Below are 13,716 nucleotides of genomic sequence, written 5' to 3'. Positions count from 1 at the left end.
TGTGGATGAGTCTGGCTTAGCCTCTTCCCACAGAAAACACATCATCTGCACACTGAACTCAGGCCAGACTCGCAGAATGGTTCACAAAGCGTTCACTTGGCCTGAAGCTGGGATTTGTGTTTTCTGAGCCAAATTTTAAGGGAAGCAGCAAGGGTTTGTAGCGTTGGGGGGGTGCCAGGCAGGTTGTGGAAGTTATGAGCGAGCATTGAAGCCTGTTTCAGACACTGTTTTCAGAGATGCAGACTTAGCAAAGTGAAAGCTCTGAGAACTGAAATTCTCATGTAGGTGCCCAAGAACTTAAATTACAGTCTCTCACTGCTCTTTCTTCTGGGATCTGGCTGTCAGCTGGGGCCCATTTGCACATAACCTCAGGTTTGCAGGTACCTCCTGGGCTTCTGAGTCACAAGTCACTTCATTTCACCTTGTGGTGATGATGTTTTAGAAATAAGGAGTAACTCCTGCTCAAAGCTCTCCTTAGCCGTCTCTCCAAGTTACTTTGCAAGCTTTATGGCTTCTCCAGAGACCCTGGGCTACTTTACTAATACTTTCCATTCCAGGCTGAGATGGTGCCTGAAACATCATCTGGATTCTGGTGTGTGTGCTCTGCCCAAGCACTGCAGTGCTTTCTTGGGCTTTTCTCTCTCTTTTCAGCCTTGTCCTCATCCCTCCTTGAAGTTTCTCATGTTTCACCTGCAGGATCAAGGTCCTTCTAGTCTGAGAACATAAGGCATTGAGATGCTTAAAACCACGGAAACACACTGGCCAAGAGAATTTACTGGTTCAGCCCCTACACAATGAGCCTGAGATTTCATGGCAGAGATAGACAAATTAGATGGGAAAAGGAGCTTGAAACATTCTGAGTCTTAAGGTGAGTCCTGCTCTGTGTCATTGGCCTAGCACATTCTGCTCAGGGGAAAAACAGATTATTCCAAATATAAATCTAGGATCAACAGTAACAGACTTTTCATGTTGCATTTATTAATCCATTTTCTTTTGGTTGTCTGGTACGAGGCTTTCTAAACAAGAGAGCTGTGCAGCTTGGCTGGCTGTGGGGGACAAAGGTTAACACTGAAGACTACACAAGTTCTTGCAATTAGACAATTTCTTTGTAGCATGATGTAGGCACCAAGATGACCTCAGAGGCCTTTTTTGCTGTTGCAGAAGCATACTGGACAAGTTTTCTCAGCAGCTGTGCATTAGTGTTCCGTATTAAATGGGCTGGTTATACGTTACAGCAGCTTGCCTAAGATCTTCCCATCACTTTGGATTTCTTTATGGCAACTTTCTTTCTCTCCTCCTTTTCCCTTGCCTCCCAGGAGTGCTTTGTAAATATGTGCCATGTGGTGGGAAAGCAGATGGGGGGATCACAGAATTCGTGCTTTAGGGATTCAAAGGAAGATTGTTGTGTCCTATTTCTCAAAAAAAAAAAAAAAAAAAAAAAAAGGACTTGCCTCGTATATTTTTCAGGAAAGGAAAAGAGATTTCAGGCTCTGGCAATATGGGACTCACAGCCATGGGAAAGATCTAAGTGTGCACACACCACAGTATCTGAAGAGAGAAAGGAGAGATTTTAAGACCTTATGATAAGGTCCATTTTTATTATGATTGTTTTGGTGCACCATTTATTTATATTCTTGTTAACTCCTCCTACCTGTACCCTCTCCTTCCACAGAACAGAAAGTTTAATATGTAGTGTCTTTCTGGTTACTGAAGGAAAGAGCTCATTGAATAAATTTGGGGAGAAGGGGCAGCTGCCCAGGAGAGGACACACAACTGCTCAGCTGAGGGCAGGGACTGCCAGACCAGCAAAGTGGCCCAGCTGCTGGAGTCACTTTATCCCTCCTCAGTTTCCTCTGCTCACTGGAAAGGCCTGTGCAGGAAGATCTGTGGTTTAGAGTTACTGGGGTAAACAGAGGGGGGGTTTTGATTGGGTTTTGGGGTAGATTTCCCCCCCAAACTCTATCTGACTTTGACTGTAAGATGTGTTGCTGGCTTTGATCTCCTTCAAATACCTTCCTCTGTATTGCCCATGATGGTTTTCTTTCTCTTTTGTGCTGTTTCTGGGGGGAGTTACATGTGAGGACTGTAGGTGTGGTGTGAGCAGCTAGCAAAAGCTGCATTCTGATGAGACACATTTAGTTTTCCAATTGCTTTCTGGGGATAGCTGGAGTGTCTGTGCTTTCTGAACTGAGGTGTGATGCTCTTTGTCATGGAGGAAAAGGAGCCCAAACTCCTCTTCAGCTTGTTACACCCTTATCCTGTCATCAGTAGCTTTCATCCCCACTTGCTACGTGGGCCCCAAAAGTTTTTGAGTGGCATGACAAATTTTTCTGCAAGAATTTATGGCTTTGTTGCTCTCATAACCGCCTGCTGAGAGGCTTTAGAAGTGGTCTGTGGATCCCTGGAGTCCTCAGGCAGAGGATTGAAAACTTGGTCTGCAGTTGTTTGTGAGCTAAGCTCAGAGCCTGAGTATTTTGGCCAACTTCTGAGCTTTGTCTCTTCCTCTATTTTCCTCTTCTCCCCAAAGCATGCACCCATCCCAAGGGGCCTGGAGATTCACAGTCTAATTTTAAGCAGCTAAACTGAACCGTATGTTTTTATAATGGTGTTGCAAGCTTTTTGGAGGCTGAAACACAGCAGGAGGGTTAAGCTCGTGCAACCCAAAAGCACATTTGCTAACCTGGTCCTCATGTTTAATGTGAGCAAAATTTTTAGGAGGAGGTGAGGGGAATGTAACATCTCTCAGTTGGCTGAGATGTGAGGGCAGGAAAGAAGCCCTCTGATCTTAGGGACAGGCATGGGAGTGGGGCTCTCCAGGCAGAAAAACACTGAAAAGCCAAACTGCTCAGGCTGAGACTGCTGCTGATGTATTTTAAGGCTGTTGTGTATCTGTTATGTGTACTCTGCTCTGAAGCTGGCACACTGCAGATTCTAGGAACAACTTGTTCACAGTTTGATGGGGGAAAAACCACAACAATACTGACTGTTAGAGGCTTTTTAGACTGGTGGTGAAAGTGATGTAACAAGATCCAATGTCTCTGTTTGTCTAACATTGATTTCCAATTGTAAAATGAGCTGGATGTTTTTAACAATGGGATGATGAACCCCTGGAGCAGTTGCCTAAGGGATGAGGCAAGCTCTCTGTTACTTAAATTCAATATATCAAGTTCAGATCACTTTTCTGAAAGTGGCATTCCAGCTCAACTAGAAGTTCCTGAGCTCAGTATAGGACCACCAGGTGAATTTTTACACCCAGAGCTAAGTGGGAGGTCAGATTAGAAGATCATAAGTCTTTTTTACCTTCAGAGTTTGAATCCTTGAGTACATAAAAGTGAAATCAAAGAGACAAGAAAGGTCTTAGGGCCAAATATTGCCTGCCAAACCCAATTATCAGAGCTGCAGTTCAGAGGGATCTGTGCTACTGGGCCAGAAGCATTTGACCACTGATTATGGCAAAGGATATAAGTGTTAGGAGATGTGACAGGGCTGCAAGAGAACAGCTTCAGGTTCAGGAAATCTGCACTTTCCCCAGGTAAAGAAGACTGGAGAGACTCATGAATTGCCTTAGTCTAAGCTAGGTCTGTGTGTCAGAAGAGAATCTACCCAGGATGTGCAGGACTCCGTGTGTTCATGGCATGGCTGAAGGAGCAGGAGCAGGAGTTCCAAGAATGACACAAGGATGGGCTCTGAGCACGAGCAAGGATGAAACAAGGGATGGGCAGCTAATGCCAAAATTCTGATGTGGCTTGAAGCCCCTGCTTCCTCTCCTACCACTGCAGAGGTGGGCACAGAGCAGGTAAACTCATTTATTTCTCTGGGGTCCCTTGCAGGACAGAGCCAAGGCTCTCACTGCCCGGTGCACAGAGGAGGGAGCTGGCAGCTCCATGAACGAGTGCTTGCAGCCCAGCCTGCCTTGCATCCAATGCACTGCATGCACACAGGTTATGAATGATTTCTTCCCTAAGAAATGAGCCCAGGTTAAAAATAGCTGTGTGCTGCCTCCTTCCTGCTTGCCGAGGCCGGAGATCACTTGAAGTGCTGGCAGTCATTTTTAATGTGGAAATGTTTGGAAGCCAAAATTGTCTGGCATCTCCTGCCAGTATGGGGAGCTCTGGGGACAGCTGGAGGGCAGTGGAGTCTGGTTTTCTCTTCACCCTGGCCTGGAAGGAGAGGGTAAGAAGTTCACTCTGGAGGCAACTTCTTCCTTCTCAGTTCCAGCCTTGACTCTCTGCTGAGCTTGTTAATGAAGGGCTAATTAACACCGGGTAGTTTTGTTACGTGGCACCTGGAGCTGGATCAAGATAAAATATTTTCAAGCTGCTACACTACAGACAAACTGATCCTGATACTCTGCCTGGTGTAGGGGACAGCCTCCTGCATGTGTCACCAACTCCCTGTTACCTGGTGAACTTGTACAATAAATTATGTGTTTGGAGGGTTACATGGCAACTCTTTGTCTAGCCCTGCTCCTCTTCTCTGGGATTATATCTGCAAAGAGCATGCAAAGCTGGAAGGGTTGAAAATTTAGGACCTAAATTACTACACAGATGCTTTCTCATTAATTCTCAGCTCAGGGCTTGCAGGAGTTTGCCACCATTTGAGAAGCAGGGGCACAGAGAGCTGCTACCACATGATGATTCCCTCATCACCTGCTGACCTGAAGGACTGACTAAAGCCTGGAATGGCACTGTAAGTAATGATATGTTCTTGCAGTTTGCAATGAAATAATCAGGATTAAGCCCAAAGGCATGATTAAAACTATGCAGCTTATACTGTGGTGTGAAAAGGATGAAAACAATCAGGTATTTACTTACTGAACAGTTAATGCAGTGGTTTTTACTCTAATCAATCTTTTGGGGTGGGCAATGTTTGTCAGATCTTGCCTGAAAGAGGTGGAGATTTCTGGTCTCTGTGCTTGCAAGGAGAGAAGGAAGGGGGAATACAAGAATATAAACTATCTGCTGAACCCCAGATGTCAAAAACTCTGTGAGGGATGTTTGAGTTTCTGGCCTACAGATCTCGCACAGACATGATCAATCACTGATGGATGGTGCTAGGAAAGGTGAGAAATTTGATTATATGCTGACTCCAGCAGGGCCTAATGTAGAAGATGGTTATTGAGACAGTTTAATTGGAGCCTGAAGGGAACTGAGCAGATATGACCTTCCATCCATATTATCAAGGCCACTGCCATGGGACAAGACAGGAGTTGTCATCAAGCAAACTCCTTCCTCTTCCTCCAACAGCTTGAAAAAGAGCCACAGTTTTCTTGATTTCAGACCTTTTGGGCATGAAGTTTTTCTGCCCCCAACACAAACCTGAATGTCGTTCCCTGCTCACCAAATGCAGCTGTGCCTTTGCTGTGCTGGCATCTGGAGCATCCTTTCCATGGTGCTTTCAAGGCCTCTCTCACTCCTTCCCTTCCTCAGCTGCCAGAGCAGTGTATGCCCTCAGGTCTCTGACTTAGCCTTTCTCCTTTTTCTGCTCCCAGCCTCAGAGATTCATTATAGAAAATGATCCAGTTTTCAGAAGTCACAAGGTTGTGTGTCTTCCACTTAATTATTGTTTTATTTTAATAAGCAATTATGTTTTGAAGGCACGTCAGGGCTCCAGGCATTAACCACTTATCACCTGCTGAGTGATTTAAAACTAGTGAAGCACATCCCATTTACAGGTTGGAATAAGGCCTGAATCCAATCAGGAGACAAATGAGTTCAGAAATACTCCATGTTTGTAACTCCTTGCTGATGGTTTCATCTCCTGCTCCTCAGAGAGGGGCTGGTTATGTGCTGGAGGGATGTCTGTTCCCTTGCTGTTCTGATAAGAAGCAAAGGGCTCATTAGGGGCTGTGAAAGGGAGAAGACTATCTGTTGGCTGGTTTGTGCAAATTACTTTGCCAAGTGTCTTCCCTGAGTCTGTCTTCACTACACACCACAAAATTCCAGCTACTAAATCAACCCACAGCTCCAGTACCCCTCATGTGAGGTGCAAATCTGCTCTACTGTGAGAGGTAAGAGCAGGATACCTGTGAGTCTCAGCTCCAGGACTGATACAGAAAATAAATACGGCCTCACAGGGCTGAGGTGTGAGGTGCAGTTGTTGATTTGCCTTCAGGAATTGTTATTCCCTATCAAAAGGCAATGTGTTGAGCCCTCTCCAAGAGCAGGAAAACTCAGTAGATGTAGCAATTCAGAGGAATAAACCCTGAGCATTCCCATAGATTGGAAGATGTCCTCAGAAGCACCACCTTGAAGAACAGAGACCTGTGTTATCAGTGCTATCTGAAGTTATCATGCTTTCTCCTGAAGGTTTTATAACCTAATAGCTTGGTTTTTGTCCTCCCACATCTCCTTGACTTCCAGGTGGCACAGCTGGAAGCTCGTTTGAAAACAGAAACTCATTATATCTTTATTTTTATGTTACACATTAAAAATACAACCCAAGCCTGCACTGATCTCCTGACTGGAGCTGCAGCCCAGCTTGTGTGCACCATGGAGCATCATTACTGACATTATCCACAGTGTTAGTCAGCACATGGGCCATATGCCCCAAGGTGTGCATTCTGCACAGACTGCAGGAGCCATTTTAACACCCCAGGGAGTTTTTAAATGGGTTTAAATGCCAGGGGAGATTTAAAGGCACTGTAACCAACACCAGCCCTCAGCTGCCAAGGGGTGCAGCTCTGGTGCCAGCATAATCCATGGAGGAATGCTCTCACATAGTGCAGAGGGCCTTCCTGAGCTGGGGAGCCCCAGGGAGCAGAGAGACCCTCTGGGAGCTGGTGGTGGATGTGACAGGGGCTGAGGGTACCCATGCAGGGCTACAAAAAGAGACCTTGGGGAGGAAGGAGAAATGGGAATGAGCTGAGGTGAAAGTGAAGGTGGTGTCCTCTACTACAAAGAAGTGTTTCCTTCCCATTTGCTCTCTGATGTATCCTTGGGGATTCATTTTCCATGCTGAAGATGCTTATTTAAAACTGTATTTTCTCTGAACAAAGAAGGGGGTAGAAGATCGTGGTGAAATGTGCAGTTACCCACAAGTGTGTACTTCCCTGAGGTGACCTGAGCTGTTCCTCCTTTTGTTTCAAAGTTCCAGCCTCTTTGCCCATGTGTCCCAGCCACTATCTTTTCCACAGACAGAAATGAGGACATCAGGCTTTCTTTTTGGAGAAACGGCCATTTCCAAACAACAGTCAGCCTGAATTACATGTCAGGAACATGTTATATTCCTACCTGTGCATCATCAGAACAGGCCCAATAAAAAGCCTCGTTTCTCTTTATTCCCTTGTGATTTTACCTCCCCTGTCCATTTGACCTTCTGTTGTCATCCTCTATTTCTTTCTGGTCCAGTGTCTGCTCTGATTTAAAAACTGATGGCTGCAGCACATCCCTCAAAGGGAGAGCAGGACATCCAGAAAAGTCTCTGTGTCAGTGTCTAGAAATGTGTAGTTTGCAGGGGCTGCTCCTTCACTATTTCCTCCTGCAAGGTCTGGGCCTTACTTGCTCTGTGCCTGCTTCATCAAATTCCTTGGAGCTGGGCTGGGATGCCTCAGCTCTTTTCTGCAGTCCTCTTGGTATTCTTAGCTTGGATTTGGAGCACAGCTCAGCAATGTTTGCTTGTCACGTCCCCACCAGTCTGGGGACAGCAACACAACAAATTCAGCAGAGCTTGGTGATAGGATTTGACCCAAATCACAGAGGGGAAAAAGAAGCAGTTCTGTAAAAACAGAAATTCCTCCGGATGATAAATTCTATTTGAGGGAAATAAATACAAAAGCCAGTTATGAAAGGGGCATATTCTGATTTTTCTCTTGTCTTAGTGTGATTTGAGCATAATTTGATGGGGCTCAGCTAAGCAAGCAGCGCAGAGACCCTGAGGAATGAGGCTCTGTTTGCAGAAAAGTCAACATCATGCCTCCTCAGCAGCAGGAGAAGAGGTGTGAATGAGATTGCATAGAATCAGATCCCTTTCTCCCTGTTGGAAGCTTAAAGAGATTGGAAATGTACTTGAAACCAAATAGACAGAGCTGGACTTGCAGGCTGTGTAGGAATTTTGATTTTTCTTACCCTTCTCTGGGGCAGAGCTCAATGAAGATATCAAAGAAGATGCCCTCAGACAGATTTGTGAAGATAGGACTGGGCTCTAAAGCACCATGCAGACCTGCTGGGTGGAGATGGTTTGAGGCAAAATTAAGGCAAAAAAATAGCAAATTAAGGTAAAGTTGAGAAGTACCAAGAGTTTCTTAGGTAATGACATCCAGCTGCTCATTACCAGTACTCAGCCTATGATCTATCAATATTTATGAGCACAACCCTGCTTGATGTAGAGTCTGTGCATTCTCTCCAGTCTAGTTAGTTTGTTTCCCTGCAACTAGAAAACAAAATTTCATAGAAATAAGACATTTTTCAGACAGCTGAAGGATTCCCTGGCTGCACAGAACTTGATGAGAGAGTGCAATGCTAATAATTCTATTGGACAGGATTTACGGGCTGAATTAAGGAGCAGCAACTACCATCCAAGTGTGGAACACTTATGTCAGTTTATGCCTGAAAAGCCTGAATTTGCACATGTAAGATAGACAGAGATACAGACCTTGGCCTGTCTAGTGATGGCAAAAACTGCATTCCTGAGTTGGATGAGGGCATGCTGCAAAGGCCATTGAAGGATTTGGCCCTTTAGAGTTCTAAAATACAGAAACTGGAACTGGAGGTGAGGTCTGGGGACAGTGAATCCATCCTCCTTGCACTTGTCCTGTTGAGGCAATACAAATTTATCTCCTGGAACATTTCCTCAAGTGTTTTCTTTCTTGTTGCTGTTGGAGTGAGGTGACATTTTTCATGCATAGTCTGGTGGATGTGCCTGAGGCAATGCTGAAACATAAGTCCTCCATCTCATCTGTTTCCCCTGTTCCTATACAAGTCTTGGGCTGGGGTGTGAGCAATAACTCAGTAGTGCTTCCAAGCCACAGGGGAATGGACGGAAATTAGAGGGACACCTTGATAGAAGAGCCATTTGAAGGAATATTAATTGACAGGCAGCAAGTTCTGGACAATTGAATCACAAGTCCAGATGTTCCCATTCTGACTAAATGCTTTAGCAAAAATGTTTAATTGATTGCTATCTTGTGAGCTCTGTGTGTGTGTGATAAAACCCAAGACTGCTGAGCTAGAGGGATTGTCTGATGATAGCAACAGAGTGCACTGAGTGTTTCTTCACCTTTTGAAACTTGTGCTTTTTTATCATAGGGAATCAAGACCAGGTTCAAAAAATATTCTTTAATTTATGATCTTTATTGTAGTGTCGTGGTGCTGATTGAAGTCACTGGGCCTCACTGTACATGGATGCCTTTAAATAAAGAGACATCTGTGATTGGTCTGAAAGGCCTCTGAGTCTTGTTTAATGAGGGACTGCAGATTCAAGGCCTTCTATGTAACTATAGAAAAGGTGCAAGGACAGAAGGGCAGCTGAAAGAAGAAATAAGCCATTGAGATAAAATAAAACCAACCTGAGCTTTTACCCCAGGCTGTAATTGTACCACAGCTGAATTTCAAATAAGAAATTGTTTTTCTTTTTTTTTTTTTTTAATCTCCAACCAAATTCAGAAATGTCATCCAAGTATAAGGATGTTATACCTGACATCTTGGGGGCTGGGGGGCCTCAAAGCACCACACGGGAAGGGAAGGGAAGACACATAATAGGTAAAGTGACACTTTGCAATGAAATTATAAAGTCCCAAAGATTTTAGTTGTGTTCCTGCAGCTGGATGGGAAGAGCTTTTTGTTGCACACCAGATCCAAATTCTCACAATATCTTAGGTATCTTTTCATTTAAGTGAAAGCTGGCATGACCCTAATGGAGATACTTCTCACCAAAATATTCTTTTTTGTGATGATTAATAGATTGGTTGTGACTTGATCCAAGGTTGTTTCTCAATGGAGCAAACACATTGATTTCCTTGACTTTTAGGTCCCATTTCTTTTCCATACTATGAAAGCTAAACTGAAAGTAGTAGAGGAAGTAAATTAGTCCCATGCTTCTAAAAACAGGAATGCTTCTGCTAAAAGTATGAGAAGTACTTAATGGATACGGTTTCTGTGAAAAGAAAGTGGGAAAAAAAAAAGCCATATTGCCAGGCAATACTAGTGTGTTGTCATGAGAACAGTTTTGTGTTTTATTTGTTCCTTTCCCCTCCAGAGTTTCAGTGCATGAAATTCTGTTGTGTTTTAAGCTGTTACAAAGACCTCAGAGCTGCCCATGACAATGGGAAAAAGACAGATTTAACAAGGGGAAGAGACATGAATGTGATGTGCTGAAACACCCAACAATTTATTCCTTGGTGCTTGGTTATGCTGAATGCTTTTGTTCCAGCTGGGGTCGCTCATCTGTGAGCAACAAACCGATGGCACAAAGTGTCTGCACACAACCTTTGTGTTTCTCTGTCTGTGGCTTCAGAAGGTTCCCAGCTCAATTGACTTGCAGGCATTCTCTGGATGTGCCAGTCTCTGCCAGAACTGAGGTGTGTGGAAACAGGTAAATGAAGGGGAAAAACCAATTTGAGTGCAGCTGTAAAGTAGAGACTTAATTGTTTTAATATGCAGGAATTTAGGGGTTATTAATTTGCTGGTTTTAAAAATAGCATCTATTTTTAGCTCTCAAAGGTGGTTGTTTCCTAGGGATTAGTGGCAGGCCGTTCTGCCAAGGTGTGTAGGCTGATTTTGGAGAAGCTTCCAGCCAGCCTGGATGGAGGCTGATGTCTTGCAGACTCCTTAGAGCACCCTGGCAAGGGGACACTTCCTATTATACTTGGCCTGTAAATGCTATAGATGAACTGTTGCTTTTTCAAGACTGTCCTAATCCTGCCAGCTCAAAGGGAACAGCAGCTCTGGAGGAATCCAAGATGCTTTGGCACCCCTGCTAAAGGACAAACTGATTATGCTTCCTTCTGAGAGCAGTGCTGCAGGCCTTCCTGGCAGCAGGGTTTATGGAACAGGGGCTATTTATGTATAAAGCAAAAGAAAGGAGTTTGGGATTGTTTTTTTCTGCACGCAGTTACCTGATCCCATTTGAAAAGCCACTGATCCCTAGCAGAATTTTAACCTTCCAGGCCATGAACAGACTGGCTCACAGGGAACTGGAATCCAAATACCCAGAGTGTTGTGGACTCTGGTCCGGGCATCAAAATCTGAGCTTCTGGCAGGCAGAAATCAAATCCTGGGTTGAACATCTTCGAGTTTGTCAGCTCCCAGGCTGAAAACAACAGACGGTTCCTGCAGCTAACAACCTGCTGCTCCAAGAGAGGAATCAGTGGGAGCAGTTGGGCAATGATGAGCAAAGGCTGAGAGTCTGCTCCACACTGTTTAGAGCTTTGTCATCATAATTAGATCTTAAAATGTGTCAGTTCTGCATGAGACAATTCATCAGCGTGGCCCAGGAGCACGTTTGCTTGGGAGTGTGAATGTCTGTGACTGGCACCTGAGCTATTTAATGCAGCTGGGACAATGCATTGCCATATCCCAGTTTGTGGGCTGTAGGAACGGGATGGGAATGATGAGAGAAAGAAGGACTCTTGCTACCTTCTAATTTTCACTGTCTTCATCACTTCTGAGTTTAACAAAACCTTCCCCCGTGGAGCAGCAATCATCAAAGGCAATGAGCATAAGGTATTCAAATAAGAGCTTTCATTTCCCATCATAAAAGTTGGCTATAAATTGCCATTTGGGTGTTTTTAGAGCAAAAAGTTTTATGTCTGCATTATTTTTGTTTCTGCAACTTCTCTTGTCTCAAAGGTTTTTACATTGAGGAGACAGGAGGCTGTTCCCCCTTGGGAAGAGGGAATGCAGAGATGACCAGGGATGATTGCAGGAGCTGGGAAAGGAGGAATGGTGGCATGAAGTGCTTCTTCTGGTCTGAAGCCTTGTCCTCACCATGTATCCATGTTATCCTGGGATGCCACGTCTGGAGGACTCCATCCTCAGAGGGACAAGTGCTTTGTCACAATTAAATCAAGAATACTACACTGCCAGTTTGTGGTAGCATTCAAATTGTAGAGTCATGGAAGATGGGAGAGAAATGAGAAGGGATCTGAGGAGCTATTAATTTTATTTAGGTTTAAAAATATATATTTTTAAGTATATTTTAAAATATATTTTTCCACCCCTATGGAGAAAGACAAAATGCACACAGTTCATGGAGCCTGGAAGATGCTGAATTTCACATGGATTTGAATCCATCCTTATAACTGTGATTTGGGAACTCATCAAGCCTCAGGACACAAGAAAAATATTGATACTCAGTGCTGGAAAAGACAACTGTGATGATGAGCCTCCCCCAGAACAAGTTATAACTTACCTGGCCACTGCCACAGCAGTGCCAGGACTGCCACTTCCACTGTGACCCAAAGTTTACAATCCATGGAGGGAATCTACTAAGCCAGAGAGAGGCTGTGTTTCTGTCTTGGCTGGATTATAAACAGATAATCCCATTCTGTTTTGCAAAATTCCCACTTCATTTATTTTATCTGCAAGAGATACAGTTTTCCCTTCTGGCATGCCACTGCTTTGGGGGCTGTGCTGGTCCCTACTGACCATCAATTTCTAATAATGGTGAGGGCTGCATTTCAAGGCTGAAACCAAGTAATTCCTCTGTCAGCTCATTGTGATATGTCCCTGGCTAAAAGCCTGGGAAACAATTTTCTTATGACCTACTCTTTGATGATAGTGGACTGTTTTATGCTGTTGCAGTCTCCCCCATATGCTTGGCTTTGACTGATAAAGCTCAGCTGAGAGAGAAAAAATAAAAACCACTGCTGATGTGCATTGCTGCTGCTGGCAAAGGCCAGAGCCCTGCATGGGGCCCCCAAAGAGGAACAAGAATCTATCTCTTGAGATTGAGCCTGATTTAATTCTTCTTATAAAGCATCTTGGCAACTGTCTGGATCTGACAGGTTGATAATAAGACTTTCCCTCAATGCAAAAAGGAAAGTAATTTACATTGGCTTCACACCTCTGGCAAGCAGGAAAGATCCTGCCCTACGTTAGCACAAATGGGGAGCAGACGTGAGAGCGAGAGCAGGCAGCACCAGGGAAGGGGGGAAGGATTGCTCCACGCTTGAGCAAGCACAAGAAAATGCCATTTGGAAAATGTCAATGGCTGAGAGCTGGGCTTGGAATCAGCATTCTGTCCATGGCAGTGGTTTGGAACAGCTTTCCAGCCAAATCCTGAAGGATCACTTGCAGGAGGAGCAGCAGCTCCACCTGATTTCATTTTGCTCCATTTAGCCCAGCGCCCCTGCTGATGCACTGCTCACTCTCCCTTATTACAGCACCAGCACCCAGCTGCACTAAGCTTTTATTTTTGTTTTGTCATTTCATTGATAAGCATCTGACAGTCTCCAGGGGAGGACAGTGACTCTCATTGAGTGGAGAAGAGCTCTCCAAGAGGTACAAGGATGCAATTACCCAGCCTCTACCTCCCCCAGTTCCTGAGACAGTGCTATTCCCAAGAGATCTAACAACCCGTATTGTGTCCCACCTTAAACCTGCTGTCACAATAGCTCTGGTTCTGAGTAAGGGCCTTGTAAGCTGGGCCCTCAGCAGCTTTCTGCTGGTCTCATGCCTCCAAAACATGAGGCAGCCTCTCCATGCCTCATACACAGCCTGGATTGCCCCTCAGCACAGTGCCATGGGAGCTAACAGTTCTGTGATGGAAAATCCCCAG

Source organism: Passer domesticus, chromosome 14 (genome assembly GCF_036417665.1).
Source record: "Passer domesticus isolate bPasDom1 chromosome 14, bPasDom1.hap1, whole genome shotgun sequence".
Taxonomy (NCBI): domain Eukaryota; kingdom Metazoa; phylum Chordata; class Aves; order Passeriformes; family Passeridae; genus Passer; species Passer domesticus.
Note: the sequence above shows the minus strand (reverse complement) of the source record.